This window comes from Equus caballus, chromosome X (genome assembly GCF_041296265.1).
Source record: "Equus caballus isolate H_3958 breed thoroughbred chromosome X, TB-T2T, whole genome shotgun sequence".
In the NCBI taxonomy this organism is placed as follows: domain Eukaryota; kingdom Metazoa; phylum Chordata; class Mammalia; order Perissodactyla; family Equidae; genus Equus; species Equus caballus.
This window is the reverse complement of record NC_091715.1, coordinates 99332010-99356492: the sequence shown is the minus strand read 5'-3', so window position 1 is coordinate 99356492 and position 24483 is coordinate 99332010. Positions and strand designations below refer to the sequence as shown.

At 43.1% G+C, this 24483-nt stretch overlaps 1 protein-coding gene across 14 annotated transcripts in view; it reads left to right on the top strand.

Annotated features, from left to right (window-relative positions):
• SYTL4 (synaptotagmin like 4) overlaps positions 1–24483 on the top strand; it is a 73916-nt gene that overhangs the window by 4860 nt on the left and 44573 nt on the right. For 2 of the 14 annotated variants that reach the window (XM_014729028.3, XM_070258033.1), the window contains exons 2-4: positions 16768–16874; positions 19005–19095; positions 20010–20155. The exons of 3 other annotated variants lie outside the window; for them this stretch is intronic. The gene's annotated coding sequence lies outside the window, so the exon portion shown is untranslated. Of the gene's footprint in view, positions 1–3558; positions 3637–16767; positions 16875–19004; positions 19096–19611; positions 20738–21075; positions 21166–24483 lie in introns of those variants that run through there. 9 more of the 14 variants (XM_070258035.1, XM_070258041.1, XM_070258044.1 and 6 more) reach the window with 7 other exon arrangements.

The following is a 24483-nucleotide window of genomic DNA, read 5'->3' as shown; positions in this document are numbered from 1 at the left end:
TTTGTGATATTAGCCTTCTTATTTTTCATTTCTGGTTGTCTTCACTTGTTCCTGTGAATTTGAGTTAGAGTCTAGTGTCATTTCCTAACTCCAGTACAGTTTTTCTCCCACCCACTCCTTGGTGCTGTTGTTATCATATACATTACATTACTGTATGTAATAGACTTAACAATGCAGTTGTATACAAATTGTTTTACATAATTGTTTTTTTAAAAAGTCAAGAAAGAAAGGAGAAGAAATAAGCGATTATACTGTCTTTTATAATTGTATAATTGCCTTTACCAGTAATTTTTGGGTTTTTTGAGTGGTTTCAGATTACCATCTGAGGTCACTGGCTTTCAACTTGATGAACTTCCTTTAATAATTCTTATAAGGTACATCACCTAGTAATGAATTCTCTCAGTTTTTCATTATCTTGGAATGTCCTTGTTTCACCATCATTTGAAAGGTAGTTTTGCTAAGATATATGATTCTTAGTTGATAGCTTCTTTTTCATTCAGCACTTTGAATATGTCAACTACAGTCTTCTGGCCTTCATTGTTTCATGTGGGAAGTCAGCTCTTAAGCTTATTGGGGCTTCCTCGTATGTGATGAATTGGTTTTCTCTTGCTGCTTTCAAGATTTTCTTTTTATCTGTTGCTTTCAGAATTTTTACCATGATGCATTTTGGTGTAAATTTTTTTGCATTTATCCTATTGGAGTTCACAGATTCTTGGATATGTAGATTAATAATTTCACCAAATTTAGGACGTTTTCAGCCATTATTTCTTTGCATTTTTCTGTTCCTTTCTTTCTCTCTGTTATCTTCTCCCAGTACTCCCATCATGTGTATGTTGGTGTGCTTAATGGTGTCCCATATTTCTCTGAGGCTCACTTTATTTTGCTCTATTGTTTTTCTATTTTCAAATTATATGATCTCTATCAACCAATCATCAAGTTTGCTGATTCTTTTTAATTCCAGCACAAACTTAGTGTTGAATCATTCTAGTGAATCTTTTATTTAGGTTATTGTACTTTCAACTGTAGAATTTCTATTTGGTTCTTTTTTATAATTTCATCTCTTTAGTGGTATTCTTTATTTGATGTGATATTGTCATCATACCTTCCTTTATTTCTTTAAGCATGATTTTCTTTTAATTTATTTGAATATATTTATAATGGCTACTCTGAAGTTTTTTTTCTGTTAAATCCAATATCTGGTCACTCTCTCAGACACTTTCTGTTGCCTGCTTTTTTCTTTTATGCATCACTCTTTCTGTTGTTTTGCATGTTTTATAGTTTTTTTGAAAACTGGACATTTAAGGTAATATATTGTAGCAAGTCTCTATATTGATTTCCTTATCCCATATATGTAGATTGTTTTTGTTGTTTGCTTGTTTATTTGTTTAGTGGCTTGACTAGACTATTTTAACAAAGTGTATTTTCCATGCAGTGTTAAGCCTTTGATGCTGCTCCTCAGAAGGCACAGACTTGAGCATGTGTTTCAGCAGGGTTGTCTTTGAATGTCTCTCTCCCTGTTAAGCTGTCTACCTCTGTTGGTATTACACTCAGATGTTAGGCTCCACTAATTTCTGGCTGATTGCTCTATTGTTTTAGACAATGCCCTGGGGCTTAAATTGCTCCAAAGGTTGAGCCAATTAAATTTGGGCCCCTTTGTAGGAATAGTTTTTAAGGCATATGTCTGAGGTTTGTTCTGATACCTGGAAGATTAGCATTAGCTTTTTATTTCCCTGTTTTTTTCTGGTAAATTGGTTGGCCTGTAGTTTACCTTGTTGCTCTCATAGAGTTATCGGTCTCTTCTTAATTGCTTACTATCAAAATGTCCGTTGTTTCCAAGAGCATTCTTAGTCTTGAACTTCCCCACATGCTGTTTCAAATTCTCAGTTCCTATGAGGAGAACTTTGCAGCTCTGTCTTATTATGCACTGCTTCTCCCCTTGGGAAAAATCTCTGAACCATTCTTTGGGCACTGTGTGGGTGTGGTAGCCTCTGGTCTTCTCAGTTTACCTCTCCTGATATGGAACCTTTACTTTTAGAGTGAGCTAGAGCAAGGGTGATTGGAGCCTCAGTATTCTGGACTGTCATGCCTAGCATAGAGCCTCTGGCCTGTGAGTGAAAGCTGGGTGAAGAAAAGATGTCCCAACTTCTTGGCCATATTCACCAGGAATTTAGCTTCTTCAGCTTGTAGTGGGAGGGCATGAGAAGTGCTGGTGGCTTACCTCTCCCAATGAGATACAGTAACTCTTGATTTGGAGCTGAGGGATGAGAGAGCTTCTTGGCCACATCCTCTGGGAGGGGAGCTTCCATTAAACCCAGCTAGGGAATGGGGAGGGAGGGAATGGATCTTGGCTGAACTGCCACAGATTCTTTCAGTTCTTACTGAGTTTTAGTAGATTTTCTTAAAGAAATGTTTCTGCATTTGCTGTTTGCCCTAGGACAATTTCCAGGGACTTTATTTTTTAATTTTTTTTAAAGACTTTATTTTTTTCTTTTTCTCCCAAAGCCCCCGGTACATAGTTGTATATTCTTTTTAGTTGTGGGTTCTTCTACTTGTGGCATGTGGGATGCCACCTCAGCATGGCCTGATGAGTGGTGCCATGTCCGCGCCCAGGCTTCGAACCGGTGAAACCCTGGGCCACTGAAGCAGAGCACACAAACTTAACCACTCGGCCATGGGGCCGGCCCTCCAGGGACTTTAAATGGCTGACTTTTTCAATGATTTTTATCAGTTATGTTTGCTTCCCTCTGGAGTAGATCTACAGTGCTCCTCATATGTCATTCTAGATATGGAATTCCTTCACTTCCACCTTTGACAAAATGCTACTTTGTGTGAGAAATGTTATGGTTTGTGGATCAGATAGCACTCAGTTCATGAAGACAAGTTTGGTTTGTGTAGTCGCTTTGTGTCCCATGGTCAGGTGTTCAGTGTCTATAAGGGCCCAGTAGTAAACCAGTAGCTATTTTCAAATGGAAAATAGTTGTCAACAGAAGAGGACATGGCCTTATTCATAAGCCATAGGGATCCTCACAGGGGCTTCCTGAGGGACTTGCCAGAGGTTTCACACTGCTTCTCTGCCTGCCACAGATATGACTTTTTGAATAGCAGTGGGTCTGCTAGGTCATAAGACCCAAGTGGCAGATCAGCTTCCACTGCAACCAGGACCTGCTGAAAAACTGTTTCTTGTTCTGGGATTCACTCAAAAGTGGAGTCTTACAAGGTTCCTGGTAAATAAGTCAGAGCAGCATAGTCAAATATGGTAAATATTACCTTCAAAATTCAAAGACGTTCACCAAGCGTTGTGCCTCTTTTTTCATGGTAAATGGTACAAGTGCAGGGGCTTATATCCTATTTTATAAGGAATATCTGGACATGCTCCATACCACTGGACCATTAGAATCTTCGCCAATGTAACAGGCCCTTGAACTTCTCCAAGGTTCATCCCCTATCCTTTGGCATACATATATCTTGCTAAGGTATTTATTTATTTTCTGTTTCCTATTCACTGGGTTCACTTCACATAATACCATCAAGGTAATGGACCATTGTGATGTTCTTTAGGATATCAAAACAATCAAGTATTCTCTGGACTACGACAATGAGCAGAAGAGTTGACATGGCGCTGGGGCAACAGCAAAGGTATACTATTATCCTGTTGTCCCTGACCTGTAAATGTAAACTATTTCTGATTTTGCTTACTGATTGAAATGAAAAATAATGCATTTTCCAGCTCAATAACTGCATACCAATAGAGATGTTACATATGGAACCCCAGCTGCAATTGGTATCACTTAATTAAATTTGTGACAATTTACTCTAACTTTTCACAAACCATCTGACTTACAGTGGCCAAGAAGGTGAGTTAAATGAGGATTTGGTAGAAATTGCCTTCATGGCATCTCTCAATTTTTGCAATGGCATTGATCTCTCTAGTTCCTCCAGGGACACAATATTGCTTTTGGTTTAACTATCATGGTAGGAGTCGGGGCTGTTCCAGGGACTTCCACTTGGATTTTCCTTCTATAATAGTTCTCAACCCAAGTGTCAGAGAATCAATTTGGGAATTCTGCCTGCTAATAAGTATATCTATTCATGCTATATATTCTGAGTCTTCAGAAATAACCATAAGATGCATCCTTAGTCTCACCATAACACGTATGCAAGCCAAGACTCCATCTATCACCTAAATTCCATAGGTTCCCTACTATCAGTGGCTAATAGTGATTATTTCAGTTGTTTAGGGATCAGCACACCTTCACAGCCAGTGTCTAATAACCCCAAGAAAGTGTGGGTCTTTCTCTTTCCCCAGCACAGTTACCCTGATGAATTGCCGCAAGATGCTTGGGGGGAGATTCATGATACATACTTGTGGCTGCATTGCACCATCCTTCCTTGATCAGGGGACTCTGTGTCTGTGAACCGGCTTTTGACTGGGAACTGGGTAAGAAGCCATGAATTTCCTCTATGATGACCAAAGGAAGTTTGATTTCTGCCCAGCAGACCTATAATTTTTCCTTTTATAGATATCAAACAAGACTTTTGTAGGTTAACCATATTTTTCATTTCTAGGGACCCTATGATCAAATAGCCATTGCTACAGATCCTTGTGGGTCCAAACACTCAGAGTACCATTCCGTCCCTGTGTGTTATTGTGGTAATAGTTCCTATTTTGTGGTTAGGCTTCCACCTCATCTTTATTACTTTGGGATACCATTAGGCCCCATTTGAGATCAGGGAACCCAATTCCATTGCAGTATGCCCCATCATCATCTCTGGCCTTCAGAGTATGGCCACCACTGAACATGTCAAGGATGCAGGTGCTCCTGTGAACAGTGTATGTTTTTATGAAAATATTTTTATTTTGAAACAATCGCAGTTGTACAGAAAACTTATAGAAAAGTGGCAAATACAAATAACTTTTTTTCCAGGAACCCTTAGGAGTAAGTTGCCAATCTGCTGGCCTTCTACCTCAGAATACTAAAGTGTGTATTTCCCCAGAAACTTGTGTGTGCTTCTGACAAACAAGGACGTTCTCCTCTCTAATTACAAAACAACCACCAGTATCAGGAGATTAATACTGATACATTATTACCATCCAGTTCTCAGACTCCATTCAAGTTGTGCCAGTTGTCTTTCAGAGCAAAAAGATTAAGGACAGAATCATGCATTGCATTAAATGGTAATGTCCATTTAGTCTCTTTCAGTCTGGAATAGTTCTTCAGTCTTTCCTTAACTTTCATGATCTTGAAACTTTTGAATATTATGGTTATTTTGTAGATTGTCCCTCAATTTGGATTATTCTGCGATTTCCTCATTATTAGATTCATGTTATATATCCCTGGTGGCTTTGTAGTGTATCAACTGGTTAGGGTGAACTGCATTTTCCAGAATTACCTTTGCTGTATGTTTCTTGTTGAGGTGGGTCACAAAAGAGATTCTCATGGGAGATTTGGAGGTGGAAGTGAAGTAGTAGCCATTTTGTAGTTTACACACATCTGATAGCTTACCTTGTTGGGTGGGGCACCAGCTAGGACTGCAACCGCTCCACCTTCCCCCTAGATCTTGCTTCAGCTTCTCTGGGCCAGGTGCATGTTTAGCTCCATGAGGAAGTGCCCAGCTTCTGTGAGATACCCACACCACTAAGGGCAGAGGCAACAAGCACTGCCAGCTTGTGCTTGTGGGTTCTAGCTTATCCTTGTTCTCCCCTGCTTTACATCTATCTTACCTTTCCAACTGCCTGATCTGTGGACTGTAAGTTGCAGCATCATACTTGAAAATAACAGCCATGTGTACACTGCTCAGCTAGCTCCCACAGTCGTAAAAGGTCAAATTTCCGTAACAAATTTCTCTTTCTCTCATTGAACCCTGACTGATAGAGCATCTTTTGCAGGAATATCACAGAAGTGGTGTTGCATTCTTCTTAGCGTGTCCTATCCAGTGGTGGATGACTTCTATTTGTCCCCTTACTAACAATGTTCACTTTAATCACTTGATTAAGGTGGTATCTGCCAGGCTTCTCCATTATAAAATTACTCTTTTTATCTTTTGTAATTGATAAGTATTTTGTGAAAAGATAACTTAGAAACTATGTAAATAATGCATTCTTCACAAAAATTTAAGTTTATTTATTTACTTCTATCAGTATGGACTCATCATTTCCTATTTTATTCAATAATTTGTTACTATCATTAATTTGATGCTCAAATTGTTACTCATTTGGCCAGATTGAGTCCTTTCAAGCTGGCTTATTTGTTCTTTTGACCTCCTCACCCTTCTCTGAGCACTTCGTTACTTCCTGGCTTTCTGGCACAAAAATGTGTTCTAGGCTCATCTCATCATTTTGCTGATCCAGCCCTGTAATAAGCCACTCCTCCAAGGAGCTCTGATTTCTTTTAGCAGAAAATGGTATTTAGAAAACAAGATTTGGGTGTTTTGTGTGATCATTGCTGCTGAAGTGTCATTGCTTCTGAGTCTTCCAAGCAGACAGAGCTAAGAAATATATGTAGAGGGGTGTGTGTGTGTGTGTGTGTATGTGTTTTATTTATCTATCTATGAATCTAAATGTGTACAGATATACACATACACACACTTACATCTGTATTTATTTTTATATTGAAAACCTTGAGTTCTCATTGATATCTCCAATTCCAATCCAATACCACAAGGTTCATTCTAGGTTTTTCCCTCACCATATGGTTAACTCTCTTCTCTGACAGTGAAAAACCTGTCTTCAGTTATCCTTAATAATTTGGTTAGGACCCCTGTATGTAATTAATCTGCATTTCCTCCACTACCCCTTCTCCTATGGAGATTCCCTCCTAACCCCACTTTATCTTCAACACCTGATGTCAGGCCACCCCTCTGAATGGATGCCCTCCTCATGCTTCTTGGCCACTGACACCTCAGATCAGGCTATCTTTTTGTGGGGATACCCACTCCATCCCGCTAATTCTCTGATGTTGCACACTGCCTGTCCCACTCCTCCACTGTGTAGATGTCCTCTTAACTCAACATGGGTTTTGACACCCCCATGCCAGGCCACCCTCTGCAAGGATGCCTTCCATATGCTGTCCTGCTCAGTGTCTGACCCCTCAGTGCCAGGCTGCTCTCTTCCCACATGGATGCTTTTCTTACACTGCTTGGCCTCTGACACCCCACACCAGGCAGCCTCTCCCTGGAGACACCGTATTCACTCTGTTTGGGCTCAAACATCCCTCTCTAGGTTGCTTCCTCACCTGTACGGAAGCTGTACTCATCCCCCTTGCACTCTCATATCCTGCACCAGGAAGTCTCTTCCCTTCATGGATACCTTTCTCACTCTTCTTGGATCTGACACCTCATGCCGGGCCTTACCCCCGCATGTATGCCTTCCTTGCCATGCTCAGGCTCTGACACCTTGCTTTAGGCTGCCACGTCACTTTATGGATGCACTCTTCACCTTTCTCAGGATCTGACATCCTGTACGAGGCTGCCTGTCATCGTGGACGCCCTTCTTATGCCACTTGGGCTCTGATACTGCACGCCAAGTTGCATCTCTGTCTGAATGCCTTCCTCACTTTGCTCAGCTCTGACTTTGCCTGCTGAGTTGTGGTCCAATGTGGACACTCTCTTGACTCCACTTAGACTGGGACATCTCGGGCCAGGCCACCTCTCCTCATTGATACCTTTTTCATTCTGCTTGGGCTCTGACACCCCATCATCAGGCCACCTCTCTGCAAGCGGCTCTGATTCCCGACACCAGGCAGCCCTGTTCACACCATGTGGATGCTTTCCTCATCATCCTTGGACTCTGATAGCCCATTCCGGGCCACCTCTTCCTGGGGAAGCCCTTCTCACTCTGCCCTTGCTGTGACTCTCCATGCTGGACTGTCCTCTAGTATGGACACTATCCTAACCCTACTTGGCTGCCAGCACCCTATGCCAGGCCACCCCTCTGCAACAACTCCCTCCTTTCCCCATTTCTGCTTGGACTTTCCATACCAGACTGCCTCCATGTGTGATGCCCTCTATACTTGCATGTACCTCCATACCCTTCTTAGGCTCCATAACCCCATGCCATGCCTTCCTTACCCCACTCAGGTTCTAATGCCCTGCCCTCCAGATGCTTCCCTTGCTTTCAGACTGAATTGCTCAGGAATGGGAAGGAAGAAGATGGGCATCAATATGGTTTTTTTAATGCTTTAGTGAAGGGAGTGTCATATGTGTCTTCCCAGGAGGTATGCTTAGGATAGCTAAGCAGTATGCAAGTAGATCCATTCCATTACATCCATTTCCTTGAACCTTCCTCTATAGGATGTCGGAGAAGTTCCGGCATTTTACTTCAATGGCTGCAGGCCATCACTGAGTCCAGGCTTTGATTAGCCAATTTAATAGACCATTACAACACACCTTAGTGCTTGAGACAACACTTTAAATTTTCAATTCTGGGTGAGTACACTTTTATCAATGAATTCGACCTTACCAAGTCTTATATTTCTTCCCCCTTGGTCAACACCCTTAGAATTCACTTTCATACATGCTTCCTGTGCTCCTGTCAATACAGACTGGTGAGGTCTTATGAGTCTTTTGCGGTATAGGCTCTCTCTCTTGGATCGGGCCTTGTACCTCTCTAATTTGTGCTATGTTGGGATCTAACTCTCCTTTTGGACTTGCAGCAGATGAGAATGTGGATCCAGAGGAGGCTCAACATTAGCTTGTCTGGCAACTGCCCCAGGGGCATTTATTGAAAGGATTGCGTACAGAGGAGGCCTCTCCCTGGGTGTGTGTGTGGGAGGGGGAAGATGAGGGAGCACTTCCAAGTTTCTCAGCAAGTAGGGACTGTAAAAGCTATGCATATTTTGTTAATCAATTATCTCTCTTTCTCACTTCCCTTTCCTTGCTTCCTTGATGAAAAGAACTAGTGGTGCCTAACGTTATAATCTAGGTTCCAGATAGGAATATAATTGAATCAATACCACCTCATGATAATGATATGGTGGTTCATAGAATTTTGTGTTTCCTTCATGTTGGAGATGAGCGTTCTTCCTCTGCAAAAAGGACAGGAATGGATTCTGAGTGACTAAAGGGGTAGCTGGTGCTCATGATTCTTTGGCTTCTACCCCCATCCAATTTCTAGTCTCCTTAGCTCTGCTCTGTTTTCTAGGAGATTTATCCCTGCAGACTGTATATCCTTGGTTCCCTGGCCTGTTGGCTTGTAGTTGGCTTTGGTAAAGGGATAGAAAGGTAAGATTTCAGATAGAGGGAAGGGAGGAGGTCAGGGTGTTTCTCCTCCACTCTCTCCTTGCTCTGGCACTGCATCTCTGGCAGTAGCTGCATCCCTGCACAAGCAGAGCACCTACTGGGCTCCTCCTCCTCCGTGGTTCTGGCATTCACTGGGCTCTGGTAACTCTATTACTTCCCTCGACCCCTTGTCTCTAGTGATGGTAACAGTTTCCCACTCCTACTTCACTATCCCTTGTTTCTTCCTGTAATCCTGACCACTCGCTGTAAATAGTCTTTCCACAAACTCTATTCATCTGAACCATCTGGAGTGAATTATTTTCCTGCCGAGGCCCTGCTGATAAAGTCTGTTCATATCTTCATCCTTTGTCTTATCTTCATGATTTTAAAGAACAATAATGCTGGAAGTGGAAAACTCCCCACTTGGTTGTATTTCTGTACACTTTCTGGGCTGTTCTACAGTGCTTGGAGATAGAGTGTCAGGGAAATAAATATGACTCATCTAGGAAGGTTACCTTTTAAAAAAAGAAGTTTAAAATATTCAAACAAGTAATACATGGTCATGACGGAAAGTTTAGGAAACCACGAAGAGAAAATGAAAATCTCCAGTAATCCCAATCTACAGAAATAATCACTGTTAATGTTTTGATGAATATCCTTTTTAACTGAGTTGTACACTTCTTTAAAATATCCACAATTCCTGAAGCAGTGCCAGCTTGAATTCTCGGGCTTTTGGAATTTTCACAACTGTTCCCATCTGTGGTAGCGTGTACAAAGCAGAAGCAACTGAAGAAAAGAGAAGCACGGGGAAGAAGAAAGAGACCTGCGGTAGTTTCAGAGTTTAGCCTCTTTCTAGACTGTCATATTTGATGCACTGGATGGACCCCACCCATACTAAGTCCTGTTGTGCTGGGCTGGGCTTGTGTGCTCTCTGGGAGGGGCTGCCTTCTCCAGTTCTCATACTCGGAGGAATGGGTAAATAAGCCACAGTTGCACAGCTGGCTACCCTGCACAAAGCTCCTTTGGAATATATGGAAACCTCGAGAGCGTAGGGCAGCCCAGAGAGAGAAGTTAAGTACCAATTAATTCTCCAGCAACCCTGAAAAGGTTAATCCCAAATTGACTGCAGAACACAAATGTATTCCCACAGGGCAGAATCTAATCTTATTGTGGGTAATAACTTCAATCTTCGGAAGTGGAGCTTATTTTCTAGATGCCAAGGTCATTTTGTTTTCCTTCAGAATCTGAAGAGGTAAACATCCCTGCTATTTGATTCCTGCGTCTCCTCAAAAGAAATGACAGTATTATGCATGTGTAGAACATCTTGTCCCTATTCTCTGTATTTGATTTTCCTCTGCCCAGTGTTATGCTGACCCCAAATAGTAAACCCTTTTCTCATCAAGTTTATAAATTATGTTGGGAAAATAGGCCCTGGAAAGGGGGACTCTGCACAGGCAGAGATGTACACAGACTGGAGGCTACGCTGAGTTAGCTGGTTGATACCAATGCACAGTTTTTCTTCCTGGGGGATGTCCCCTCTGATTAGTTGTCTCACTACTTCGAGCAACTGAAGCATCAACTTTCTACCAGTTTCCTCCTGTGGACAGTCAGCAGTTGCAACAGAAGGATGGAATTTGGACATTATCCCTCATGCTTGTCTTTTCTTTCTTGCTCTGTTATTCTTCAAGTCCCTAGTGTCACTCTAATAAAATCCTATTTTGAGTCTCCTTTTTTGAAGACCTAAAGAAAGAGATATCATATGAAAAATTTGTCACAGGCCAATCCTAGGACTTAGAGGGCAGAGGAAACCAATCTTATTATTTAAAACAGAAGACTACTTTTAACTTTAATTCTGCTGGTCAAATACCTTTCTTTTGGAAACCTTGTTGAACTGAACCTTTTCAGTTCGTGCTGAGGTGAGATAGTTGTAAGTTTACTGAGCTTCAAATAGAAAGGTACCTGGGAAGGGTGGACTCTCAGTAAATTTGTTTGTTTGCTCAAAATGAGTGCCAGGGCTCAATAAATTTGCCGAAACTTCCTAGTAATTGCCTGCACATCTGATTGCAGTTTATTTTTGTCAGACTCCATTCTCACACACCTTTGGCTATACATTAAGAACAGCCTAAAGATTGTCAAGCAGAAGTTCAAGAAGAACCACAAAGAAAATTTTAAGAGAAGAAAGCAGGAATTAAACCCATGTGGTGAGATGTGCAGATAGTCCCTCCTTGTAAGTCTGACGACAGAAAGTTTGAACTGCGTTATTAAAAAGGAATGGCAACAGCAAAGTAGGTGGAGTTGTGAACTCAAGATCCTTGAAGACAAAGCTTGTGATACTAGAGTAGGTATAAGCAGAGTGGGGGAAAGGCTGGTAATGCAGGTGTTGTGTAGAATGTTCAGACTATATGCTACAGCATCAGCACAAACCGTCCTTTGCATTGAGACAACTGTTGATTGAGTAATTGAGGCATTCTAAGGCAGGCGCAATCTTATTACTATAACTGCTGTTCCTGCAAAGCTTTATATATGGTGCTATAACAGTCTTGTTCTTAATAACAACAGAAAAGTTGCACGATCCATGCTTTCCTCTATCTCTGGCCCATGCAATAGTCACTCCCTGTAAGGGAAGGACTAGTGGGGGTTCAGTAATGACATAACAGGTTACATAAAAAGAACTCTTGTCATTGTATTCTGGAGTATTGAGATTGTTTCCCACTCTACAGCATGGGGTAAGGGGAATATTGATAGGAACCCCAAGGGGAGAGAAGGGGTCGCAGCACCTTTGGAAAGAGGGAAAGACAGACTGAATCCTAGGTGCCTTTGGCTAGGGAGTGGGTCTGGCCCTGAGACGGGACCCTGAAGTTACATATTAGAAAGGCCAAATGTGGGATATATCACATCTATCATAGCCTATTGTTGTCATAATCAAACTTTATCATTTTGCAGATGGAAATGAGGTAAATGGAGGTAATAGTGAGGTAAATGCCACAGTCATTTTTTTCAAGTACACATAATTAATTTAGTTTGATCCTGGCCCAGGCATGATTCTTTTGGACTACAGTGCCCCCAAATGGAAATGTACCCAAGGAAGATAGGTCCTACTCGAGTGTGAAGAATCAAACAAAGGGTTAACTGGACTTAGAGTGGACGCCAAACTACTTTTTTCTTTTTTAAGTTTCACAGATGCAAACAAAATATTGAAAGTATTAAAAGATACGTTCTGGCTTGAGAACTTGGTTTTTACGTGCTGTGAGCACTGAATCATCCTAGCAGGGTGTAATAGAAAGGCACTGGATTTAAGTACTTGTTTCTTCACTTAGCATTAATGTGTTACCTAACTTCTCAGAGCCACAGTTTCCTCATCTGTAAAATGGAGATAATAACAGTGCCCAGTTTATAGCGCTATTGTGAGGATTAAAAGAGATAATGCATGTAAAGCACTTTATACAGTGTGTGGCACAGAGAAATAGCTCAGAAATGTTCTTCACTCTTTCCTTTTCCACTTGTGTAGGAATTTGCCTAGTGTGCTTAGCTTGAGTCAGAAATAATGGCTCTAATTTGAAACAACATGGATGGAGCTTGAGGGTATTATGTTAACTGGAATAAATCAGAGAAAGACAAATACCATATGATTTCACTTATATGTGGGAGATAAACAAACACATAGATAAGAATAGATTATTGGTTACGGGGGGGGGAGGCAACAGAGGTAAAGGGGCACACATGTATGGTGATGGATGGAACCTAGTATTGGTGGTCAACATGATGCAGTCTATACAGAAACTGAAATATAACAATGTACACCTGAAATTTACACAATGTTATAAGCCAATGTGACTTCGATAAAATAATTTTAAAATAAATAATGGCTCTAAAAAGCTCTCTGAAATTAGTTAAAGCTCTTTGGGCCATTTGTAGAATGGCCCTTCTCTCTATAAATGAGCATTTTCCCAAATATGGGTTTGAGCATACATTCAAATGTGTTTTTACTCATCTAACAAAACCCCAGCCCACAAGAACTTTATCTTTATGACTCCTTTTTCCTCCTTATCATTATCTTAGGCCCCAGAAGACAGGACTGAATTTCACAGGCAGCTCTGCAATTTGGCATAAAAGAAACAAGGCTAGAAAGTCCACCATAGCTGAGGGTTTTTGCTTGCCCTCAGGCAGGGTTTATTAGCCTTGGGACTATTGACATTTTTGGCTGGACATTTCTTGTTGTGGGCAGCTGTACTGCACACTACAGGATGTTTAGCAGCATTCCTGGCCTCTACCCACTAGATGCCAGGAGCACCCCACTCTCCTCTGAGTTGTGACAACCAAAAGTGCCTCAAGTTATTGCCAAATGTCCCCTGGGGAGGGGGCAACATTGTTCCTGGTTGAGAACCAGCCATAGGAGAAATGAATCTGCTAGCTATTTAGCACACAAACATTCTGTAGGTGTAGACTAATGGAGTCTTTAAGAATGACTGGAAATTCAAAGGGCAAGGATGAGTGGGGGGAAGAAGAATTCAGACTGAGGAACAGTCTGGGTTTTGAAAGAGAACCTATTTTATATGCCTGGCCTTATGGAAACAGAGATTAATAAGATATAGCTCCTGCTCTCAAGGAGCTCACATTTTAGTGGGAGAGGCAACCATTTGAACGATGAGAATACCATGGAGTGAGTGCTATGTCAGAAATATATAAAAGGTGCTATGGGACAGTGGGAGCACAGTGGAGGGGCACCCATATTAGTGGGGTGCAGGGAAGGCTTTCCAGAAGAGATCACATTTGAGCTGAAGAATGAGTAAGCATTAACTTGGAGAAGATAAAGAGAGGATAGAAGAGAAATAAGAGAATTTGGGGTTGGAGGGAAGTGCAAATCATTGAGTTTGGGTAAGTAATGGTTTTCTTTTCCCCAGACATGCTTTTGTTAGAATTAATGACCACTCAGAATAAATCTTTGAACATGTCCTAAAAGTTTTTGGCCTTGCATTATCAACCTCCAAAAAACAAATAAGTCCTAGTCCTGCACTTTGTTTTGGCCATAACCACAAAGGACCCACCCTCAACACAACTCAGTACATTTTTCCCTGGACTGGACTCTCCTCTTAAATCAAACAACAAAACCTGCTATTGAGATCTGTATACAACTCTGCCACTTCCCCTCCTGACTGTCCTTCTCCCTTCCCCTTACCCACCTTCTCTTTTCAAGAGTATAAGTAGAATGTATAAAGAACACTTAGAACTCAATAATACAAATACAGATAACAATTTAAAAATGGACACAGGATTTGAACAGGCATTTCTTCAGAGGAGATATACTAATGGCCAGTAAGTACATGAAAAGATGGTCAACATCATTAGTTATTAGGGAAATGCAAATCAAAACTACAGTGAGATATCACTTCATACCAATGATGTCTATAATCAAAAAACCAATAATAACAAGTGTTATGGAGGATGTGGGTAAATTGGAACCCTTATACATTGCTGGTGGGAATGTAAAATGATGCAGCCACTTTGGAAAGCAGTCTGGTGAGTCCTCAAATGGTTAAACATAGAGTTACCATATGATCCAGCAATTTCACGCCTAAGAATATACACAAGAGATTTGAAAACATATGTTCAAAAAATCCCTCATATTTGAATGTTTATATCAGCATTATTCATAAGAGCCAAAATGTGGAAAAGACCCAAATGTCCATCAGCTGATGAATGGTTAACAAAAATGTGGCATATCCATACAGTGGAACGTTATTCAGCCATAAAAAAGAATGAATAATGATTTGAGCGATGTCACCAAAAATGATGGAGTAGAGAACTCTAGGGCTCCTTGAAAGGCTGTCATTAGCCACTGAATAAAGTCCGAATTCTTTAACATGAGTCACAGGCCTCTGAAGTTCTAATCCCTACTCATCTGTCATGGATTGAATTGTGTCCTCCCCAAAATTCATATGTTGAAGTCCTAGCCCCCCAGTACCTCAGAACGCATCCTAATTTGGAAATTGGGACATTGCACACATAATTAGTTAAGCAAAGATGAGGTCATTAAGGTGAACCTTAATGCAACATGACTGGTGTCTTTACAAAAAGGGGAAATTTGGACACAAAGACATATGCACAGAGAGAACGCCACGTGAAGATGAATGCAGAGATCAGGGTGATGCTTCTCTAGGCCAAGCAATGCCAAACATTTCCAATAGACCACCAGGAGCTAGGAGAGGGGAATAGATTTTTCCCTATAGCCCTCAGAAAGAACTAACCCTGCAGACACCTTGATCTCAGACATCAAGCCTCCAGAACTGTGAGGCAATAAGTTTCCGTTGTGGAAGCCACTCAGTTTGTGGTGCTTTGCCACGGGAGTCCTAGCAAACTAATACCTCATCTTTCTAGCCTCATCTATGATCACTTTTTCCTTACACTTTATGCTCCAGCAACACCAGCCTCCTTGTACTTCCTTTGTATAGATAGACCTAGAGTTTCTAGCATTTTTTTTTAAAGATTTTATTTTTTCCTTTTTCTCCCCAAAGCCCCTCCGGTACATAGTTGTATATTCTTCGTTGTGGGTCCTTCTAGTTGTGGTATGTGGAACGCTGCCTCAGCGTGGTTTGATGAGCTGTGCCATGTCCGCGCCCAGGATTCGAACCAACGAAACACTGGGCCGCCTGCAGCAGAGCGCGCGAACTTAACCACTCGACCACGGGGCCAGCCCCGAGTTTCTAGCATTTTTGTTTTTGCTTATGCTATTCTTCTGGCTGGAATGCCTTTTTGGTCTAGTTAATTCCTATTCATCCTTTAAGATTCAGAGAAGCTATTACTTTGTCCAGGGACCCTTCACAGACTACTCCCCGCCAAACCAGTGTAAAGTGGCCTTCCTAGGTGCTCCCACATATCCTGTGGCTCTCCCACCCTTGCACTTTCCACACTATATTATAATTTTAGGTTTATAGTTTGCTGACCCCCCCCCATGCAATAAACCATGAACTCCTTGAAGAAAGTCACCAAAATCCCAGTGCCTAGCACAGTATAGTTGCACATAGTGGATGCTAAAACATATCTTTGAATGAAAGGACCTTTTTTCAGTGTTTGTTCATCTTTCTTCCCATAGCACCTAAGTGCTTTGCAATTTATAATGGGTGCTCAGTACATCTTGACCAGTGGTTCTCAACTGAGGACATTTGGCAACATCTGGAGACATTCCTGGTTGTCACTACTGGCATCTAGTGGGTAGAGGCCAGAGATGCTTCTAAACATCCTACAATGCACAGGACAGCCCCCCACAACAAAGAATTACCTGGTCCAAAATGTCAACAGTGCAAAGGTGGAGAAACCCTGATCTTGATGGAATGAGAAACTGAATCTACTGTTTACACCCTATACTCACTGTAGACCACCAGTGCACTAAATTTGCTTTGTCAGGAAGCCTGCATTTTTGTTGTTTTTTACAAAAGTAAACTGTTACCCAGCAAGAAATGAAGAGTAGCGTCCTGGCATCCAGAATGAAGACTTTGGCAATTAAAAAGTACTTGACCAATAGAAGAACAGATATATAAGTTCCAATATCTTTAGGCCTGGAATGCTCTGTGGCAGTGAAAAGGAATGAAGTAAAGCTGCATATATCAACAGGGATAAATCTCCTAAGCGTGATGTGGAGCGAAGACAGCAAATTGCAGAAGGTACGTAGAGAGTGATACTACCCATACAGAGTACTATATATTGTTTAGGGACAGACACATATGTAGCAAATGTATAAAGACATACAGGAAAACAATCAAGATGAAATCTGGGACAGTGAAAACCTTGGAATGGAGGTGTATACAGAGGGCTTCTATTGTATTGGTAATGCCTTATTTCTTAATCTGGGTAGTGGGCATACCCTTGTTATATTATTTTCTATATATTTAAGTACTTTTGAAATATTTAATACTTTTAAGAAGGAGCAATTGCTCCATACTGAGGCATCCTGTCACTTGCAGCTGAGGAAAATCTCCATCTTATTAGTTTGCACCAGCTGGAACTTCCTCAACATGGCAAAGTTGAACAACTCATTGAAGCCAGTCATTCACTATGGGACAGGAACTTACACACTATACATAGGATAATAACCCATAAGTCCCTGTTTCAATTGCTGCACAGCATGGTGCCTGGGTTTGCTTGCATTGGACCCCTCATGATATTTGGCATAAGAATTTGAGCACCGAATCCTTGTGGCAAACAAGGAGGACCAAACAGAAACGGACAGCAGTTTGCAAAGTACAAAAATCTCTGTAAAAAGGCCATGGACTAACTTTGTTTTGGTTCATTGTTTATGTTTGTCTCTGTGTATTTCCAGCTGGTCCAGTGAGACTATCGTAGACTAAAGGACTCAGATTCTCACATCCTCTTTAATGAGGTGGACCTTGGCGAGTGAGAAACTGCATACACAGAAAAACGTGAAAATCATAAAAGAATATCTGGAAATTTTGCTGGAGAATAAGGGGATTTGACTAGTTGTTTTCTAAAGTCCCTTCTAGCTGAGGGTGTTTCCAGCTCCTGCCAAGCACCAACTACAAAGAAGTAGCAGAGAAGAGCTTGGCGTGAGTTTCCACAGGCCACGTTAGGGAGGTGGAACGCATTCAAAGCCTGGGGCTGAGCAGAGAGGCCCCGAGGACTGAGTTGGCAAAGCTAGACAAAACAAAAGGATTTCCTTTCTGAAGTGGCTTCTTCACACTTCAGGCTGCAGACGTATTGAAGGGCTAAAGGATGGAAAAAAAACTCTGGGGAGAGCCCGGGAGCTGAATTTTACTGTTTTGTCTGCTAGAATTAAAATGATCTTTCTCTTTCCTTTTTAAAATTTTCAAAAAAAGATGTCTTCTATTATCCAAGCCATACATGCTCATTATGAGAAAGTTGAAAAATACAGAAAAGTAGGAGGAAAATGAAAAATTCATTTAGTTCAACCACCTAGAGATAGCCACTATTAATATTCTGCGCATTTCTTTCTAGTCTTTTTTCCATGCATATCCCTCCATTTCCATGAATTATTGTGACTATATTTTACATTAAATATTGTATCCTACTTTCAGTTAACATTAAACATAAGCTTTTTCCTGTCATTATAAACTATGTGTAAATATTGGTTTTATTGGCTATATATTATTCCATTGTATGACTATACTATAATTTATTTAACCGTTGAACCATTAGGGTTTTGTTTTTTTTTAGTATTTTATTATTCTAAGTAATACTGGGATTGACATTGTTGTAGAAAAAGTTTGCAAATGTCTCTGTTTCCTTAGGACACATTCATTCATTCATTATACAAATATTAGTGAGGGCCTACTATGTGCCAGGCACTATGCCAGGTGCCAAGTTTCTAACTTGGATGGCATGTTGTCATTTGCCGAGACAGGAAAGGCTGGAGGAGCAGCAAATTTAAGAGAGAAGATGGTGGGTTCAGCTTTAGATGTGCTCAGTTTGAGGTGCCTGCCAGATATCCAAGTGGAGATGTCAAGAAAGCATAAAATTACAGTTGTGGCCATATTGATGGTAATTAAAGCTAAGTGAGTGAAAGACATCCTTTAGGGAGAGAACATAGGTAGCCTAGCCCTGAAAGTGTCTGGCTTTCAGAAGTAAGACGACAGCATGGAATCTAGAAAGGAGAATGAGGCGAGGGCAAAGGGGTAGGAGGAAAACGGAAAGAGTATGGCGTCAGAGAGGCCACAGGAAGACTTTCAAGGAGGAGAAAATGTTAACAGCGTTAAATGTAGCGGAGAGGTCAAGCAAGATAAGGACTGAAAATGCCTTGTTTATTTATTTACTGACAGATTTATTGACACGGAGGTCATCGGTTGGCTATCCTGTTGAGCACAATTTCAGTGGAGTGTTGGTGAAGGAAGCCAAATTGCTGAATGAGAAGTTAGGGAATGGAGATTGCAAATGTACCTGTAAAGTACATTTCCAGTAAATTTGCCCATAAAGAGGAACTGGAGAGTCACCTAGGGTGTAGGGAGGATTTTTATTTTTAAGATGCCAGAGAGTTGAGCATGTTTAATTGCTGACGACAGATGAGAGGGATTGGAGCATGGTTAATGGCTGATGAGAAAGAGAGAGGGAAGGAGAGAGAGAGGGGGAGAGCAATCTACAATTACTAGGTAGATGCAAACATTTGAAAATCTATTGACATACATTGCTCACACGCTTTTGAAAAGGATTTTTAACCAACAGACACTCCCAGCAGCAATGATGAGAGATCTTGTTTGGTGGCCACTTTGTCATTATTGTTATAAAAACAAACAAACAATGAACCTTTGCCAAAGAATCTCATTATTGTTCTAATTTGCTTTTCTTCGATTACTAGTGAGTTGAATGTTTTAGCCAGTTGTGTTCATATGTGTGAATTTAGTCTTTTTGCCCAAAACGTTTCTATTTTAGACAGACTTTTATTTGCCATAAAAGGCCAAACGCCAAAAGTCAAAGGATCAGAATGGCATCATATTTTATCTTCTCAAACTGTATGGTCTAGAGTCTGCAACCTCTTAGTCACGAAGCCCACTGTACAGGACAGTTTGACAACTTTTGGCTCAGCGGAGCGCCAGAGGCATGTGATTTATCATCTGAGAAAGTGACCACAGATGGAAGTAAAAGGGGGGCCAGGTCTAGTCTTGGATCCCCATCCTCAGTCCTCAAGCTCCCTTTTCTAACTCTGGAGGACATTTCTCCAGTGCCTTAGGGCTGTGGCTCCCAGAGCTCCCCCGGGTGGCGCGGCCCTTCACTAAGGAGCCCGGAGCGCTGTGCGGCCCCTTTAAGAGTGCAGCTCCTCCCCGCTCTAGGGAAAGTTGCAGCTTTTTCCGCCTCCCGGGAGGGTGAACTGGGCCGGCCGCCGGCGACGAGCTGCGGTCTTCGCGGAGTCGAGACCCTCCCCTGGATCCGCAACTGGGACATCTCGCCCGCTCGCGGCACCTGTTGCAGGTGACAGGTAAGTCGGCGACTAGCGACCGCCCCTTCGCTCTGGGTCCAGGGCTCCTCCCTGGCCCCCAGCCACTCTTCGCTGCCCAAGTGCCCCCACCCCCATCATAGGGACCCGCGCCCCCCACCCCGGCCCCCGCCCTCCCGCTCTTTCCTGCTGCCCCGCTCCAGCTGACCGCCCGGCCCTCTGCCCTGTCCGCCTCTCCGGACCGCACCCCCCGCTCGTGGACTCCGTCTGCTCGGGCCGGTCCCTCCCCGCCACTTTGCTTTCCCCCGGGCCTCTTCTGGCCCTTTCCCTGGCCCACGCGTCGCTGGCGCGGGCTGTGCCCCTCTGAGCTCTGCCTCTTCCCTGCCTCGCCTCGCGCCTGCGGCCGGCTTTTCCCGCCTGCCTGCCAAGCAGGGGTAGCCCGAGGGCTGGCCCCGGGGGCGTGGGCGGCCGGGCTCCTGCGGGCGCTGCGCCCTCGGAGGCGTCCAGTCCCCTTTCCGGCGGGTCCGCTCACCGCGCCGGGGCCGGCGCGCAGGGGCTTGGCCGCGCTGCTTCCGGACCTCGACGGCGCTGTCGGCTTCCCTGGCCTCGCTCTGCCCGCCTCAGGTAAGGGCTGGAGGCCGCCTGGCCCCGAGTCCTGCCTCAGTGGACTCCCTCTGCGCTTGGGACGGGGGCCGGCTGTGCTCGGGAGCTCGGGCTGTATCTTGCCACCCTTCGGGCAGCCTGCGGGGATTTGCTCCTGGAGGGGCGTCCCCAGAGCCCTCAGAAGGGGCCCAGAACGCTCTGTGTTTTGTGATCGTTTGCAAAGGGGCAGAAAGATGTTCCTCCAGCCCTTAACGTTGCATGAGATGGTTGGGTTTTTTGGTAGTGAAACCATTTGGTTAGAATTCTGGCGACTTGAATAGGTGGTCTGTTTCTCATTAACTAACATTTTCTTTCCCCAGTACCCTGCCTTTTCAGGACCAGAGGACCTAGCATTCCAGAATACTGCTTTTGGCAGAGTTGACCCCAGACGTTGTACATTTGGGACAGAAGTTAGTCTTCAGTACATCCTGGACCTCCTATTTTTAACTGGCTTGTTTTCTGCTCTTTCAGCTCCCTACCCTCACCCCTCATAAACCCATTAATATTAAGGTTTTAATGACCTAATGTGTTTACCGCTAGTCTGTGGAGAGAGCAATGTTTAATGCAAAGAGTTGAGTCCCTGATGAAATTTTTTGTCATAGTGGTAGTTGTTGTTTTAGCACCTGCTGGAAATCCTAGTAGAAAAAGACCACTAACTTCGCTTGTGAGACTGTCCCTGGCAGGACGTGAACATTTCTGGTAAGGTAATTTGAGGTGCCTCACTCTAGGTCCAAGTAGTGAAGTGAAGTTTGGAGGCCTGTTCAGGCATAATCTGTGCGGTAGGTAGCTTTCTGGTTGATGCTCTCTGAGCTTTTCCCCTTAAAGGCTGCTACTAATAATGGTTGTAAGAATCCATTGAGCCGGGCGCTGCGAAAAATTCTATACGTAGTTATGTCGTATAATCCTCATGGTAGCTCTATGCACTATAATTATAATCATGTTATGATGAAAAGGAGATTCTGAGAGGTTAAGTGCCTTGCCCCAAATCACCCGACTGGTGAGGGGCAGAGCTGGGCCATCTGACTCCAGGACTTGTGTTCTTATCCCCTGTCACACCACCTGTGCTGTCTTAGATGTTAGGAACACTAAGTAGCTCACGGGTGAGGACTAAGTGATTAAAAATTTCTCTTTTGAGGGCTGGCCGGTGGGTGGCGCAGAGGTTAAGTTTGCACATTCCGCTTTGGCGGCCCGGGGTTAGCTGGTTCAGATCCCGGGTGCGGACATGGCACCGCTTTGCAAAAGCCATGCTGTGGTGGGCATCCCACGTATAAAGTAGAGGAAGATGGGCACAGATGTTAGCTCAGGGCCAGTCTTCCTCGGCGAAAAGAGGAGGATTGGCGGTAGTTGGCTCAGGGCTAATCTTCCTCAAAAAAAAAATTTTTTCCCTTCTGAGCTGAAGCATAAGTTTTGGTCCTTGACGCCACCTCAGATGCACTGCGGAGGCTTTGGACCACTTACCTCACTGGTATCTTACCCACTTCCCCACTTTACTTCCCACATGGGCCAATTGCCACGTTGCCACTATAGGCACACACCCCTGAATGTACCCGCTGAGTGAAACCTCTGGGGCTCTCAGCTCAGTAGTAATTGTCCTGGAGTTAAGAGAGTGTAGCTTTGGATTCCAGGGATGTGTGGCTGACTCAACGCCTTCCTTTCCTGCTGGCTAGGGGAGAAATGAGAGTGTGGGAAGTGATAAGGATTTCCCAGCAGCCAGACCAGACAGCCTGAGGGTGAGTGTGTGCTGGGGATAGATGGAGTACCTTAAGCAGGGACAGTCCAGGAGAAAATGTCCTCCCTGATCCCATTTCTGGGCCTTTGCTCAAGCTGCCTCCCCCCCTTTTTTCCTGAAAAGATAACTTGCCGCTCAGACTCACTCCCCTACCATTATTTCCTATTCATCTCTCAGGATTTAGCACTGAAGTCACCTCCTTTGGGACAACCTTACTAAACACGATTCCTTCTCTTAAGCAGAATTACCAGTTATCCTGTGTCCTAAAGCACTTTACTTACACCTTAGGAAAGCCCTTAACACCACTCTTAGTTGTTTTTCCACCTGCCTTCCCTAACTACCCTATTTAAACTTGCAACCCCTTCCCTGAACGTTCCATATGCCTCTCCTCTACTATGTTACTCCAGTGTAACGTACTGTGTATTTTATTCATCTTTCTTCCTTATTGTCTGTTCCTCTTCCCCCTCCATAATGTAAATTCCATGTGGGCAAGGATTTCTGTCTGTTTTATTCACCAGTGGACCCCAGCACTCAAAACAGAGGCTGGCACATCGTAAGTGCTTACTAATATGTGTTAAATGAATTAATGAATGACTTTACCGTTCTACGAATTGGCCATCTTTTGTGATCTCCTGGACCTGAAACCAAGTGTCCCCAGTCTGTCACCCTACACCTGTGAGGTTGCCTCAGGCCCACTTCTCAGCCAGCTTTCCTTCTACTGAGTTTTGCTTTGAGATTGCATTCCTGATGACACCTTTGACCTAGTTGGAAGTACTTCCTCTCTCTTTTTTTAAGGCATGAGACTCTGAATGAAAACTTCTAAAGTTTAAAGTGGGAGTGTAAAGATGCTGTGCTTCTTGCGGGTAGGAAGGGGGCTGCCCTGAGAGGAGGTGGTGTGGATTGTCAGATATTTTGAGGCATTTTAGGCATTTGGTATAAGTGTAAGTAAGAAGCTGAAGAAAGTTACCGTGCACTAGGGGAGTGAACAGCCCAAAAGGATAAAAGATGCCGCCAATTAAGCTTCTGACCGCAAGTCACCCTTAGCCTTTTAGGCATGAGGTAGTTATCGGATTATGAATTTTATGAAAAAGCCATTGCTGAGTGCTACTTGGTAGTACTTGACTAGTTTTATACTAGGAGAATTGTGTCGTGTGAGGAAACCACTATGTAACATAAAAGAAAGAAAGCACTATTCTGTTTAAAGGTTTAAATGTATTTTGAAATATTCAGAAAGAAAAAAGCCTACAAGCCCTTAAAAGATAGGCTTGGAAGGAGCTGGGCCCTTGTTACAGTGGTAAATATGTGATTCTCCACCATTTGATGTATGTTGACTTCTTTGAAACTGGAGATTGTACAAAACACTTCTACTCAGCCCCCTCTTCTACTGAATTTATCTCCCCAACTTCTGAACGTTGGAGTGACGCAGGGCTCAGTGCACGGACTTTTCTCCATCCAGAATCTTCCTAGAAGCACTCCTCCAGCCCCATGGCTTTAAATACCATCTGTCTATACACTTGATCACTCCCACCTTTATGTCTCTGACCCAAGCCTTTCTTCTAAGCTGCAGCCTGTTGTATCCAATGGCCTATTCGACGTCTCTCTTGGATGTCAGATAGACCTCTCAAACGTAACATGGCCAAACAGGACTCCTGATTCCTTTCACATCCCCAGCCCCTTCCCTCGGCCTCCCTTATGTCAGTAAAATAGAACCATCATCCATTCAGTTGCTCAAACCAAGAGCCTAGGGTCACCCTTGATTCCTCTCTTTCACTCCCCCCATCCAATTCGTCAGCAAGTCCTGTTGACCTGAGCTTCCAACTGTGTCACATTCTGCCACGTGTCTCCATCTCCTCTGCCTATCCCTCTAGTCCAAACCACCACAGGTTGCAAAGCATACCTTTGTACAATGCTTGAGGATGGATATAGATATAGCTGTACACACACAGTTCTGTGGGATAGCTTTCTAGTGGGAGAATTGTTGGGTCAAAGGATATGTACA